Source organism: Suncus etruscus, chromosome 14, assembly GCF_024139225.1.
Source record: "Suncus etruscus isolate mSunEtr1 chromosome 14, mSunEtr1.pri.cur, whole genome shotgun sequence".
In the NCBI taxonomy this organism is placed as follows: domain Eukaryota; kingdom Metazoa; phylum Chordata; class Mammalia; order Eulipotyphla; family Soricidae; genus Suncus; species Suncus etruscus.
Genome location: NC_064861.1, coordinates 36242575 through 36257832, shown reverse-complemented (window position 1 = coordinate 36257832; position 15258 = coordinate 36242575). Strand labels below are relative to the sequence as shown.

The window sequence follows — 15258 nt, the reverse complement described above, 5'->3', positions numbered from 1 at the left end:
ATTTACTCTCACTGTTTACAAGGTGGCATATAATAAGATTTATGGGTGATAATTTTGATAGTTAATGCATCGTAATGAAAAACTATTATCTAGAACAATTCTACAGATATTTATTTGACTAGTAAAATGAGAATCCAGCACAATTCTGATTTATGTCCCACCGCTATATAAAATGCCTACATACATAACTGCAGTGTTTCTTAGTTTGAAATGTACGTTATCTACGTAACTAAAAATTTATGATTCACTTAAGATATTCTGTTAAGAAAAAAAACATAAAAGATGAGAAGCAGAGAAATGAGGACTAGAATTTGCTATATAATCATTAAAATGAGCTGAGAATAACCTCCCCCCACCAGCAGGTTGTGACTGAAAATAAACAAATACTAACTCATAAATAGTAAGCCAAGTAAGTATTCAATAACGATTATACATTCTATTCACCAAAGCTTTAAGGAAGGAGTCTCATGAATTTGCAAAATTCACTGTGAGAGAAATACAGAAAGTTGACATTGAATAGTTAGTATGAAATTACAATGCAACAAAGAAACAATAGCACCAATTTTTTCATTGGGAGGACTTCTAATATTTTTTAATAGTTTTCATTTTTTTCTTTCTTTCTTTCTTTCTTTATTTATTTATTTTTAATATAAATTTTTATTTTGATCATAGTGGCTTACATATTGTTGACAATAATATTTTAGGTACATATTTACATAAAAATCAGGGGGGATTCCCATCGCCAAATTGTCCTCCCTACACCTCCGTTTCTGTCCTACCTCCCTTTTACTTTTCCCTCACCCCAGGGCGGCTAGAATATGTGGTCCCCTCTGTATCTAACCCACTACTTAGTAGTCTTGCACCTGTTTGGTCTTGATGCCTCCCTTATTTCCCCCTCTAACTGGAGTCAGGACTAGCTAGTTCAAGTTGCTTGGTTTTGTTTGAAGGAGAGAAAAGTAATAAACTGGGGTAAGAGTCTAATACCCCGAAAATGGGTGGAGTCCTTCTAAAGGCTCTCATCATCAATTTGGGAGATGGAAAAAAAGAAGGTGAAACACTCCACTAGTACCAAAAGAAGTGTCAAATATCTAGTGAGGGCTCCAGTTATATTGATAAGCACCACACAGAGCAGACAAAACAAACAAACAAACAAATAGAGAAAAACAAAAACAAAAACAGACAAACAAAAATCACGCCATGGTCTTGAATTAAGAAACATGGGAGGACTTCTAATTTTTACCTCCACTAATGCTCTGTCTCTTTAGAGAGTTTTGAATTTGAGTCTTCCTAGATAATTTATATGTAGATTTGAAATTTAAACAAATTCTGAAGCCAAAGTTTGCTCCTATCTTTTGGTCTCACATAAGTTCCAGAAATATTCACACTCCAGTTTCGTCATTTTATGTTAAAACACAAAATAATTTGACTATTCTTGAAGATTTATTCTGTTTTCTTTGGAGCTATATTTGATGGTACTTGGGACCTATTCCCAACTTGGTGCTCAGTAAAAGATAGTAAACCTTGGACTCCAGCATACCTGGTCTGTAGGCTCCAGGCCTCTGAACTATTGCTCTAGGCTTACCATGGATTCCATAAATCTTATTCAAACTATAAAAGTTGATGCCAACTCAGTACAAAAATTGTATTAGCCAGGTTAAAAGATAGTACAAGATTAAGGTGCATGCCTTGCATATGGGTGACCCAGATTTGATTCCCAACACCACATATGATTCACTGAGGCCTAACTACAAGGAGTGATCCTTGTAAAGAGGACAGAATCAGGAAAATGTCCTGAACAAAACTGCTGGATATGGCCCAAAATACAATCACCCCAATTTTATTTACTGTGGCATTATTATTATGATAATCTTGCTTAACTGAATCTAACAAAAAGGGAAGGGTCAGATGTACATAAGAAACTAACTTCAAGATCATCACAAATAAGAGGCAGTTATGGCACTGGGGTCTCAGATTCCTTGTGCATCTTAAACTTCATTACAAATAAAATATAATTTTCAGATCATTATTTCTATGGGTTATTTCTGAACATTTCATCAATGACTAAGGCTCATCTCTCTCCATGTACAGAAAATGTGCTACTTAAATATAGAGAAATTCACCTTGTACCACCCAGGGCAAAATACCAGAATTCTAACATTCCTCTCCTCACACAAATACATTGCATAGAAGTTTTTATTTTAACTGAACTTTTCATGTCAGCAATTATATGGAATGTGGCTAATTGGAATTCTTTGGGAGAACATAAAGGCAATATGTTCTGTAGAAAGAAGTAAAAATTCTATTTACCCTTGTATTTATGACCTAAGTCCTCCACACTGACATTTTGGAAATGCATTCCCCTCCTTATTTGTAGAATAAATTACAACTGATATTTATCGATACTGAATATCATGTTTAAATCACACTAAGATGGAGGATATCAAGTAGTCCATGGTTAATTAACAAGGTTGCCACCGACAGAAAATCAATTGATGCACATATTATTTCACTTCAATACAACTTCACTTTAGGGATAGGCAAAGAGGATCTTTTTTAGAAAATAACATCTCTAAGCACCTTACCTTTAACAGGGCATCTTCATAGAGGTATAACCCACTGAAAGAATGGAAAAAAGGTAATATAAAATCTTAATAATTTCTATTCACAACATGCTCTAGGAAAAAATAATGAGTTTGGGACACTGTTATACTCAGGTTGGATTGCTATGACAAAGCTACTATAAACTATACTGCAGATATATTTGTTTCTCTTGATAAAGTTCATCTTGGTATACAAAACACTGCTTTTCAATTCTTCTTTCCTGGCAGGAGAGAGAAGCTAGTTCTCACTTGTCACTTTTTAAAAGGCAACTATTCTTATTAAGGATGGCTTCACCTTCATGCCTTAATTACTGCCCTCAGGTCTCACCTCCTAATGCCATCACACTGAGGGTGAAGATTTCAAAATATAAATTTAGAAATGATGCAAACATTCTGGCACTTGGGTGTCTTTGCCAAATATTACATAATATTCCAAGTTATCAAGATTTATTTGGTGGAAGCTATGCTCTAAATATATGGTTACAGATATAAACATTCATACATAGCTTTCCATTTTTTAACAATGGCATTAATTCTGAGAAATTTATCTTTAGCAATTTCATTCTTATACAAACGAATCAAAACTAGATGTTATAGCCTAATGGTTTCAGTAACGAGTTCATCAATGATTGTTGCTTTGCAGAAATATCCTTCTGGTCTTCAAAATATGTATTGCTGTTGAATACATGGTCTTCCTGGATCATATCACACCACTATTACAAACATCTATATATAATGTTATTATAAATGGTAATTTATATAATGTATAATGTCTGTAAAATATTTCTCATGTAGACCTAGTCTATAGGCTGTAGATGTAAAATCATTGAAAACCATTGGAAATCAGGCTAGAGAGATAGTATAGTGGGTATGGTATTTGTCTTCCAAGCAGCTAACCTGAGTTTGTTTCTCAACTTCCCAGATAGTCCTCCAAGCACCACTAGGAGTGATCCCCGAGCCCAAAGTCAGGAAGGTGTGACCCACTCATCACACACTAAAAAGAAAACCATTAGGAATTTACCACACACCTAGGCCACTACACAACCTTAAATCTTCAGGAGTCCACCATTAACTAGAACAGCTTAAGCAGTGTGTGACTATACTATGCATACATGCATACATATGTATGCATTCTGAACTGTTTCTAGAGACTGAAGGATAGATTTTTAGGGTACAAAGGTTAACTATTCAACTCACTACAGTAAGGAGCATGTTTTACTTTCATTTTGGGGTTTTGGTTGTTGGGCAGTACACTTTTAATGTATTTTTTATTACCAAGTTCATGTCATCATTGTCACAACAAATAATTTTAAATTATTTTTTCTCCATTAGCCAATCAATAATGTGGTCCTGCAAAGAAAGTCACTCTAGACACAATTTAACCTTTCTCTAACTACCCAGGTTCATCCTGAAATTGTTGTTTCTTATTTTTCTCTTTCTGTTTTTAATCCAATAGTAAGGTAAGAAGATAAAAGGACTGGCAACTGGACGTTTTAGCTAGCATGGAAGGAAGTCTGAACTGAGCTTCAAATTCCAGATCTCTGTTGGGAGAACTCAGGCAGGCTGTCTACACAAAATCATGCAAACATTTATCTTAGGGAAAGCACTGCTTGGGCCCAGAGATGTTTGCATAGATGAAGACAAATACATTTCTCTTTGTGGATCTATAAATGTCAAACATTTTCATTGGATTAAACTATTGAATACACTTCTTCCAAGTCTCACTTTCCTGCTATTCCCCAGGGCCAGGTTTCCTGGGTGATTGCTTTTCTACTGAAAAAGTTATATTTGGTATTTTTTTACATGTAATATGATCAATGTTTTTTACTTCTTTTATTTTTTACATGTAAAGGAACATCTCTGATGTTCTACAACTAAAGCACCATTCAACTGTGTAACTATAAAAAAGTACAATATGCTTTTATTTTAATCATTAGGTAATAAATGAAAGCTTCAGAAATTTTGCTGACTCTTTTGCTTTGAAAATGACTTCCAGGGTCTGAAAAATTCAAAATACAATGAATCTATTACAGAGAATGCCAATTTCTCTCGGGATGAATTTTTAGTTAGCTTGTGCTCTACTATGGTAAAGAGAATACTTTGTTTTTTATTTGTTCCTTCCTGTAGAGAGCTCTGTCCCCTGGTGATAACCAAAGACAATTTGAAAATTGTCTCAGAACACTGTGACTTTGTCTTTATGCAGCTCTTGGGCTTTGAAATGAGAATTTGATCTCTGTCACATGGCTTCAAAATGGGCGATGCCTTTCTTAAATACTCTTTGGCCCATTATGGGTAATTTGGCCAAATTTATTCTTTCACAATTTAAAAGGAGGTATGTAATGAAATTATGTGGGTGATAATTTTGATAGTTAATACATCATAATGTAAAACTATTATCTAGAACAATTCTACAGGAATATATTTGATTAGTAAAATGAGAGTCCAGCATACTTCTGATTTTATGACCCACCATTTATACAAAATGCCTACACATACAACTGCAGTATTTCTTAGTTTTTAATGTACATGGCATGAGCTGGAATGTCCTTCACTTTTAGTGCCTAAAAAATTTCCAACCATGTTTCTTTTTTTGGTTAATTTTCTAACTTGAGTCTTCCTTTGGAAAAAAAAATCATTAGAAATGCTCTCATGTTTTCCTGTCCTCTTTTATTGGGGCTCAAGAAATGTTTCCTTACTATATCTGAACTCTTTTATACTAGACAAATGAAGAGATTAGCATTGGACAGATTAGTAAGTGAATAAGTCCCAGAATTAATAATGTATAAAAGGCTATTAGTTCTAAAGTATGTTGGGGTTGACCATGGATTTATATATCCTGTCTCAAGAGACTTAGAGTATAAAGAAGATAGAAAGGTGAAGACATATTTTTTATTATGAGATCAAAGATGCAAAGAAAGAGGACAAGGTAAAGTTACAGTGAGGTGAAGACTTTGTATGACCAGTCATTTGCTTGCCTTCGTCTCTTGCTCTGAGAGTTAAAATATGCATTTCTCAGGTAGAGAAAAGAAAAGGTTACTGATAAGCCTAGAGTTTGTTAAGTCCCCAAACAACATTCTGCTAGGTCATAAAAAGAAAAGCAATGATTGCTTCTTCTGTTAAAGTGAAAAGGACAGAGAAAAGTACAAGTACTCAACCTCTAGGGTCTTTGTTGCTCTCTACTTAAAAAACTATTCCTGAGTGAGGTTATGAATTTCCAAGGCCACAGGCCTTCTGTGACCTTGGCTCTCACCCCAAGTGATTCATCTGGTTTTATTAACCTGCTTCGTCTATTCCCCGTTTGTCACGTTTATATTTTACTATAATTGGTTAGGTTTTGTCCCATGATACAAACATTATTTTTGAAAAAGATCAAAATTTAGGGCTGGAGCTATGACACGAGCAGTAGGGCATTTGCCTTGCATGCACTAACCTAGAATAGACTGCAATTCAATCCCCTGGAGTCCCATATGGTCCCCCAAGCCAGGAGTGATTTCTGATCATGTAACCAGGAGTAACTCCTGAGCATCACTGGGTGTGGCCCCCCAAAAAAAAACAAATCAAAATTTTACTTTTTTTTTTTTTTTTTTTTTGGTTTTTGGGTCATACCCAGCAGCGCTCAGTGGTTACTTCTGGCTCTGTGCTCAGAAATTGCTCTTGGCAGGCTCGAGGGACCATATGGGATGCCGGGATTCGAATCACTGTCTTTCTGCATGAAGACAAATGCTCTACTTCCATGCTATCTCTCAGGCCCCTCAAAATTTTACATTTTTACAGACAAAATATTATCTTTGAAATAACACTAAAGAGGGTGTGTAAGACAAGAGACCTTTTGAGAATTTTCTATTATGCATAGGTTGTTTAGTGCACTTAGAAATAGAGACCAGTGATGATAGTATAGTGTGTAGAACCTGCATATGGTTGACCCAGGTTCAATTCCTGCTGTCCCATATGGTCCCCTGAGCCTACCATAAAGTGATTTCTGAGTGGAAAGCCAAGAGTGACCCCTGAGCACTGCTGGGATTGTGCTCCTCAAAAAAAATGAAAACAAAAATAAATAAATAGGGACCAATTATAAAAGACAAGTAGTCAACTAATAGTATTCATTTCCAACTAAAATCAGAAAGCATTTAATTTCACTCTCAACATAAATTTGAAATATCTCTCTCACCAGAAAAGGTACTTTTAAATTTGTTTTGTTTGTTTTGTTTTGTTTTGTTTTGGCTGTGTTTGGAGGTTACTTCTGACTGTACTCAGGGGCCACTTCTGGCAGTCCTTGGAGACTATGTAGTGCCTAAAATGTAAATAAGGCCTTCTGGATTCATAGCATATGCTCAGTCTGTTAGCTATCTCTCCAGCACACATTTTACTTAAAATCTATAAATGTTTTTCAATTGTTAAATAAAAATAGGGGCTAAAAGATAACACAACCTTGCATCCACAGCCTAATTTCTTTTCCTGATTCAATCTAATGCTAGACTGTCACTGGGGATGGTCCTGGAGTCCCCTGAGTACTGACAGATGTGGCTCTAGAGGCTGTTGAGCACATCCAAGGTGGGCTAGATAATCTCTAACACTGCAGGGCCTAAGTAGCACCTCATTTTCCTTTCACTAAATCACTGACCAGTTGAGAACCTCTGGCATGGTCTATAAGTCTCTTGATATTGCTTGATAGGCCCAAACAAATAAATATATAAATGTACATTAAATATATAAATGTACATATTTCTAAATGCATGTGTATATGTACACATAAAAATTGAAGAGCTATGAATAAATAACTTGACATGCTGATTCATGAGGAGGAATTTTTATGGAAATTATTATATTTAGAGATGAGCTTTAGTTTAGGGGCCCAACTAGTGGTGTTCAGGGTTTCTAACATTTTAGTGCTGGGTGTGGCGCCAGGATATGTTGCCAGAAGACCATGCAGGGATCAAACTCGGGACTCCAGCATGCAAAACTTATGCTCCAACCTCTTGAAGTATCTCCCCAGCTCGTGTTTTTTATTAGGTGTTATTTAATTTGTTGGGGTCTTCATGATACTAAGTTGTCCTATTTTTCCTATTGATTTAGATATTAAAGCACAAGATGACAGTCAAATGATGCCTTCTGTAACACCAGAGATTAATTGGAGGCTTTTCTCACAATTGAGCATCCTCTCTCAAGAATGGTATTAAACTGAAAAAGGAAAAATTACTCAGACTTATGTAAGTTTAAAATGTTCAAATGGAAGCTAAAAACAACAGTATATTTTCTTTTACTATTAGACTTTGAGATAAACATTTGCCATTAAATAATTCTATTAAGTTTCATTAAAAACAGGGCCAGGATTGATCTCTTTTTTTGAACAAAATGTCAAACATCATGTATAAATGAATTCTTCATGAGTTTTGTTTCTCATGTAAATTGTATATCCTGGCTACCATACAGCCTTTTTTTTTTTTTACTTCCTGGAACTCTCCTTTAGAGGTATAATTTAAAAAGTGATTTATGCATAATTTGCATCAACTCTTTATATCTTCCTTTATGAAATTGCTCCTTTCAAGAGACAGAATTCTAAAATTGTTTTCACTAAATATTTAAAAATTAGAATAAAATTATTTGGAGGTAACCTAGAATTTCAAGGAAAGATTAGTGTAACTAATCACACTAACAAATCACCACTGGAAATTTTTACCACATGGTATATAAAACTGATTTTTTTCCTCTCTTAAATATCTAAAGTATGGTCAAGCCACATATACAGCTACTAGGATGCCTGAAGGAATAACCAGTGAGACCCAGACTGTTAAACATTTCCTCAATACCAGTTAGAGCTGAAAAAAAAAAAAAAAACCTTCTGTCCTAAGTGAGGAGCATTTACTATAAATTCTTTAAATTTCTGAAAAATTTAAACACATGTCTAGTTGAACAGTTTTCTGACTTAGTACAGAGATATTCATAAATCATTAACACCCATTTATCAGAGAGAATTAGAGCCAGGTGTGACAAAACTGGAAAATCATCCATCACAACCTATTAATAGTAAAACTATAACAAAGGAATACCCTGAGGGACTCACCTGTGCACAGATAACTTTCCCACAGACAAATCCTTTATAAAGGCAATATTAAGGTCAGACTGACCTTATGCTTCTAAGCTTCTAATTTGCTAAGGAGTAGAGCACCTGCCTTGCATATGTGAACCCTGATTCCAACCTCTGGAGAGGAAGGGTGGAATCCAAGATCCCTGAAAAAATATATATCAGGAAACTTTGAAAAAATATAATATAGAGAATTTTTTTTATTAAAAAGACCTGGAATGTATATAGCACATGTAGGACAGAGTAATGAGAAAGGAGAAGAGAGAAGAGAAAGAAACCTAAGGACTTAATATTTTGGGATAAGGGGTTTTACTTGGATAACTCAATTCAAATGATAAGAGATGGAATTTACAGTGAAAGAAGAAAGTAAGGAGAAGGAACGGTCAGTCCCAACTGATGAGCTATTCAAATTCCATCTCAATTCTATTAACTGTAGGGGTAGCAAAGATCTTTTAAAATTAGCTTTAAAATGCATTTCTTTTTTGTTCCTTTCCAGTAAATGAGTCATACTGATTTTTATATACCTATATACCCGAACTATACAAAACATCTCTGGCTAAAAGGGGTCACAAGTGGAAATGGCAATCTGCAACACAAATGGAACAACAGTGGGGGAGGTTGCCTGTTCCCTAGAATCCTGTGTCCTGCCCTGAGCTTGAGTCTGCCCTCTTTAATGTGAATGCCCTTTGATAGGATGCCTGGACCATTAAAGAAAAGTCAATAAAAACAGTCTTTCACATCTTAGATTTTAAATGCAAGCAACACACTGACATTCGTATTGGTTGGAAAAGTAAAGACCATTACTACATACAATTAGATGACAATTAAGTTCCTCTAATTTTCTAAGTTGTGGTTTCCAGAAGCATGTGAATTAATTAGTTGTGTGGGGCAGCAATAGAGTAGCAGAGACACAAGGCATGTCGAGCTAGCAGGGATCTGGGTAGTCAGCCTGAACTTGGCCCATGTCTAAATTTGGTCACTTTGTAATTTTAAAAACCTGGGCAAATGGCTCAATCATTCTGAAAAATATGTGACTTGATAGTACAGAAAAACTTTTTCTGACACTCAGGAATACTTGCTTATTTATCAAAGTGCCATGAATAAAGGCACACATTGTGCTGAGAACATGTCATGTGTTTGGTACAACCATGTAGTCTGGTAACCTGAAATCACAGGTGAAAGCTTAAAAGGAAAAAAATACATTTCAATATGAAATCCTAGAATGCTCTGATAATTGCTAGATAAAAACAGTTATTAGTTAGAAGTAGAAAATAGCTTCTTTGTTGTCCACAATTAAATATTACAATTTAGACAGGTTTGAGATTTGGGGTCAGATAATTTTTTTTGGTTGAGTGCTCTGTGCATTATACTTGCAGTTTGTAAAAATAAATAAATAAATAAATAAATAAATAAATAAATAAATAAAGCAAAATAAACCTACAACTCTACAACCAAGAATGATGTTGAGTACAGAGTTTGCCAATAAACAAATGCATATATTTGTTGTAAGACGTTTTTTGGATAAGAATAGTAAACTAGGAGGCCAGAGCGGTAGCGTTAGAGGTAAGGCGTCTGCCTTGCAAGCACTAGCCTAGAATGAACCGCAGTTTGATCCCCTGGCTTCCCATATGGTCCCCTCAATTTAGGAGTGATTATGAGCGCATAGCCAGGAGTAACCCCTGAGCAACAACAGTTGTGGCCAAAAAACAAAGAAAACAAAGAAAACAAACAAACAAAGAATAATAGTAAACTAGTGATAGCACAGTGGGTAAGATGTTTGCCTTGCATACAGCATCTGATTTCAAACCTTGGCATCTCTGAGCCTGCTAGGAGTAATCCCTGAAAACTGCTGATTGTAGCTCCAAATAATGCAAGCCACAGTGTCTAAAACGGAAAAAGAAGAGAGAGAGAGAGAGAGAGAGAGAGAGAGAGAGAGAGAGAGAGAGAGCAGAAAAATGTCTGCCCCAAAGACAGGCAGTGGTAAGGTGGTTTCTCTTTCCTTCTAAGTTATGTTTTATATGAGAGTTCACTATGAACTACACTGTAAAATTTAGAAAGGGAAAAAATTAATTTATTTTACAAAAAAAATTTTTTTACTTTAAGAAATAATTGGGCTCATTTTTGAAGAGTATTGTTTTTGAATATGTTACATGTTTCTACCCATACTTTACATAATTAAAGATCTTTCTTTGTCTCACCATTTTACCCATAGTTTAGATAACTAAAGATCTTCTTTACCTCCAGAAAATACTTCTTATTTTCTATAGGACATATTAAATAGTTCTAATGCATAAATGTATGCCCTAAACAATGACCATTTAAGCCTAAGTTGGTGAATTCAAGGATAGAAAATAAGACTTAAGGAACACTAACGAGGCAGAGTATATAATATTCTTCAAAAAGAATAACACTTAGATTCATCTGTTCATCCAGGATGCTGTATCTAACCAGGACACCACTAGCCTGGGTCTTCATTGCTCTTACCTCATAGGTGTTTAACATATTAATTCTTTTTGAGAAAACATCATATGGTTTATTCACAGAATAGATGTAATTTCAAAGAAGTGATGAGGTCTATAACAGAATATTATTTTATCAGAAGGTGACAAACATTTTTTATATTTTATAGCAATTTAATTTTTGCTTTAATTTTATTTTTTGGTTGAGGTTTTGTGGTTTACAATACTTGTTGGGGACTGACTTGTTTGAGGCCATTTTGCTATTCTTTCTGCCATAATCCAGCCTTTCACCTAAAGGCTACATGCAGTCTTGCTGTAAGTTCTTGGGCCAAAGAGAAAGGAAAATGCAGCTGCAAAGTATAATTAATCTTTTAGCCCGGAGGAGAGCAACACAGCCCAGTACCATTCCCAGAAAAGAGGCCTTACTCCCTTAACCATATCCCTGAGTTTACAAGACATTCATTATTGTGTATATGCTACATTGTCTGTTCAAGATCACTGAGGCAAGCACATCTTGCACCACCTCCTGATAGTCAAGCAATTAGGAATGCAGCTAGAAGGTCACAAGATGTTTCCATGGATACTGCAAGAAGTATTGCCCACTTGCCTTATTTGGAATAATGAAGTAATTTTCATGCCAAAAGTGTGATTGACATCACCCTTGTACTGCCCCCTTCTCCTTCTCTATATAAGAAGGAGCTGTAGCCAAATAAAGTTGCCCTTGAGCAGTGAGACATTGCCTTGGGTCTTTATTACTAACCTCTCTCAGATTTTTTACAGTGTGGTTGTGCTTCTACCCAGCAAAATAGGAGTGCGGTTGTCTGAGAAGTCTTCCCAGCTAATTCCTGCTGGCCGGGCCCCCCTGGGGGGCTTCAGGACCCCGCATTTTGGCGCCCAACGCTGGGCACGAAGACCACCGCCACACTCCGAACGACTACGGGTCGGCGAGTCCGGAGCTGTTTCGTAAATCGCAGGATATACCCCATCCGGGTAGGCGTTGAAACGAGTTAGCCTTAATCAAATATTTAAACTGCAGTTTTTTCAGTCGTTCTGATCACCGCCCCTGATTGGCTCTTGGGGCTTCGCCCGTTGGCTTCACTTCCATGGGTGTTTCATTGAGTACTGAACTTAAATTCATTATTGATATTCAGTCTGAGTTGAAAGCCAGACATGTAGAGGTTACCAAAAAGAATACTTGTAATTTTCTTATGTTTATTCATAATGTATGTCATTGGTTTATTATTACCTGTCCAGAAATTGTTGCGTCCACTTGGGACAAAGTAGGACATGAAATGAGTGATTATTTTGTAAATAATGATGATTCACAGAAGGAAAAAATTATGTTCCAATATTGGAGCCTGTTAAGAGATATCATTGTAACTAAAAATGCCGGAACCGCCAAAGACATCATCCATGCCGTTGAATCTCATGTACAACAAGTCTCCCGTGAGTGTTCCAGGACTCCCTCTCGTTCTAATTCTGTCTCTCATCTCCCTTCTCCCTCTGAGAATACTTCCCCTTGTCCTCCCTCCACCACTGATTCTTCTACCTTTGTCTCCAAAGTAACTAATGCTCTTAAAGATCTCTCTAATGCTTCTCATTTATATCCCTCCCTTACTTCTGTCCATGCTTCTGCTCTATGCACCCAGACCCCTACAGAAGAGGCCGCTGCACCCTCTGTGCAAAATCCTAAACAGCCCTTCACTTCCCTAGCCTCAGCTCCGTCCCTGTTCCACCAAAACCTTTACTCCCCTCACCACCCTCCCCTCCTTAGCCAGCAATTGCAACAATACAAAGCCTTTAATTGGAAAAGCCTCAAAGAGCCGTTTCAAGCCTTAACCTCCTATGGCCCCCAAGCCCCTTACACGCTCTCCTGCTTAGAATCTAAAAGCTGAACTCTTTGTCTCTTGAGAAGTTAACTTTTTTTTTCCATTGCAAAGCCCCTGCAAATAGGCAGGAATCCTAATCTCTAAGCTCTTATAGCTGGCCTCGCCTCTTTTCATACCTTAAAGGTACAGCACACACTTTCCAGGTCCCAGCTTGCCAACATGGCTCTTGCTGCCCTCCGTGCCTGGAAGTCGCTCCCCAGAGCCAGCATTCCAGCAGCTCCCCCACACCGGCAACAAACTGTTGCTGCTTTCTCCCTCCCCCCCCCCTTTTTCTGACTTGAGTTCCCAACTCACCACAATTACATCCATGGTCTCTCACCTCTCTAACAAACTTGATAATGCTCTTGGCTCAAAAACCAGCGCTACCTTTCCTGTCTTTCTCCCTAATGGAGAAAGTCTTCCCCCGCCTGCTCAGCAGCCTCCACCGCGGAGAACGCTCAGTCCCTAACCATGGCAGATTCCCTCCTCTCACCGCTCCCCCTCTTAAAGCTATAGAAATGAAACTACTTGGCCAAATTAAAAATCTTAAACAAATCTTAAGCCTTCAAAAACAGGCTGCTTCTCTTAATTCACAGGTTTCTGCCTTTCAGGCGTTCCCCCCCCTCCTAAATCTATAGTTGTCTGTCCTCTGCCCACTGAATTCCACGGCCAGGCCCCCCCTCTTGAGAATTCAAAGGAACAAACTAATAAAAGTCAGGCTAAGTGCCATAAAACAGAAACTGCTGCAGTGCCTACAAAAAATTCTAAGGGCACAGTAAGCAGGATAATTACAAAGTATCATCTGCTAAGCCATAAAACCTTGCGATATCTACACTTTGCTGTTAAAACTTCTGAGCCTAATGTACCCTTTACTTTGCTCAAACCAGCCCTCAGCCTCCTTCAGCCTCTTTCCTGCCAGCCTTGGAAAACAGCCAGCTCAAACCCTGCCACTCCCACTTTAAGCCTTCCAATTCACCTTGAAATACCCAATCTTTGTTATTCAAAAGAAATCTGAAAAGTGGCATCTCTTGCATATTCTCAAATCAATTAATAAAACCATGATCCCCATAGTGCTTTTGCAACCCAGACTCCCCTCTTCGGTTGCCACTCCCTCTAATTCCAATAAATTAGTAATTAATCTTAAAAGATTGCTTTTTTTTTCTCTATATCATTACACCCTGCTAACTGTAAATAATTTGCCTCTAGCCTTCCTGCTGTTAACTGTGCTAGCCCCTCCCCAAATTATCAGTGAAAAACTCTGCTTCACCTTGTCAGCCCTACACTTCGTCAAATATGTGTTATTAGGTTTAGTGCATTAAGTAGTGTAAAGTAATTATTAAAACATTAAAAAGCAACAGAAAGATAAAGGCAATAAATTTTTTTTTCTCATGCCTCTCAGAAAATTTTAAAGCAAGGTCATAATTCTGTCACTTTACAGATAACAAAATATTGGTAAAAGAAAAACTTCTTTGTGTTTTAAAATCCAAACGAACACAAAAGTGTTAAATTTAAATCTTATATTTCTATTAAAAGTTTTATTTTAATTTTTAAAGTATTTACAAAATTATGTGAAAAATAATGTGGTTAGCCTTTTTAAACAATATAGTTAATTTAATGCACAGTGAACACCTAGGTGTGCTTTATAGTACCCTTAGTTTTAACTTTGTGCTACAGCAATGGTTGTTCTTTATTTCTGCATTGAAAGAACTATTATTTTAAGTGCATTCAAAATATCAGCACATTATAAAAATCTGTATATTTGTGTCGCAGTAAAAAAATAATATAAATGAAAAATATATTATATATAATTTTATAAGTAATATATAAAAGTAACTAAACTTTATAAGCAAATTAACTAGTATTAAATATAATTTTAGTCTTAAGTTCTAAGTGTGTAAATGTATCAGATGTCTTTAACTATATTTTATAATAATCTAAGCATTTAGTTAATTTAGTATATAATATTTTTTACAAATTATTCACTTTAAGTCTTCATAGTAAAAACAGTTGTTTGTTTTTTAAAATCAGTTTTTATACCTTTAATAATCATAGTTCATGCTATTGTGTTTAATCATAAAAATTTTAACACTTTATTGCAGCTGTCTTACTGTTCTACTGCAAAACCAATTTAAATAAAACCTATTCATTTACAGCAAATGATTTCATACTTTGGAGTGAAGACTCCTTCTACAGTGCTCATTAACCATTTTACTTAATGTTTTAAACTTCAAATTAAAATTGTTTTAAAA

At 36.0% G+C, this 15258-nt stretch overlaps 1 non-coding gene across 1 annotated transcript; it reads left to right on the top strand.

Moving 5' to 3' along the window:
- The first annotated feature begins 14623 nt into the window (after positions 1–14623).
- Positions 14624–14753, top strand: LOC126029344 (small nucleolar RNA SNORA22). The gene has a single exon (XR_007502959.1). It is a non-coding gene; the product is annotated as a small nucleolar RNA SNORA22 (small nucleolar RNA).
- The last annotated feature ends 505 nt before the right edge of the window (positions 14754–15258 follow it).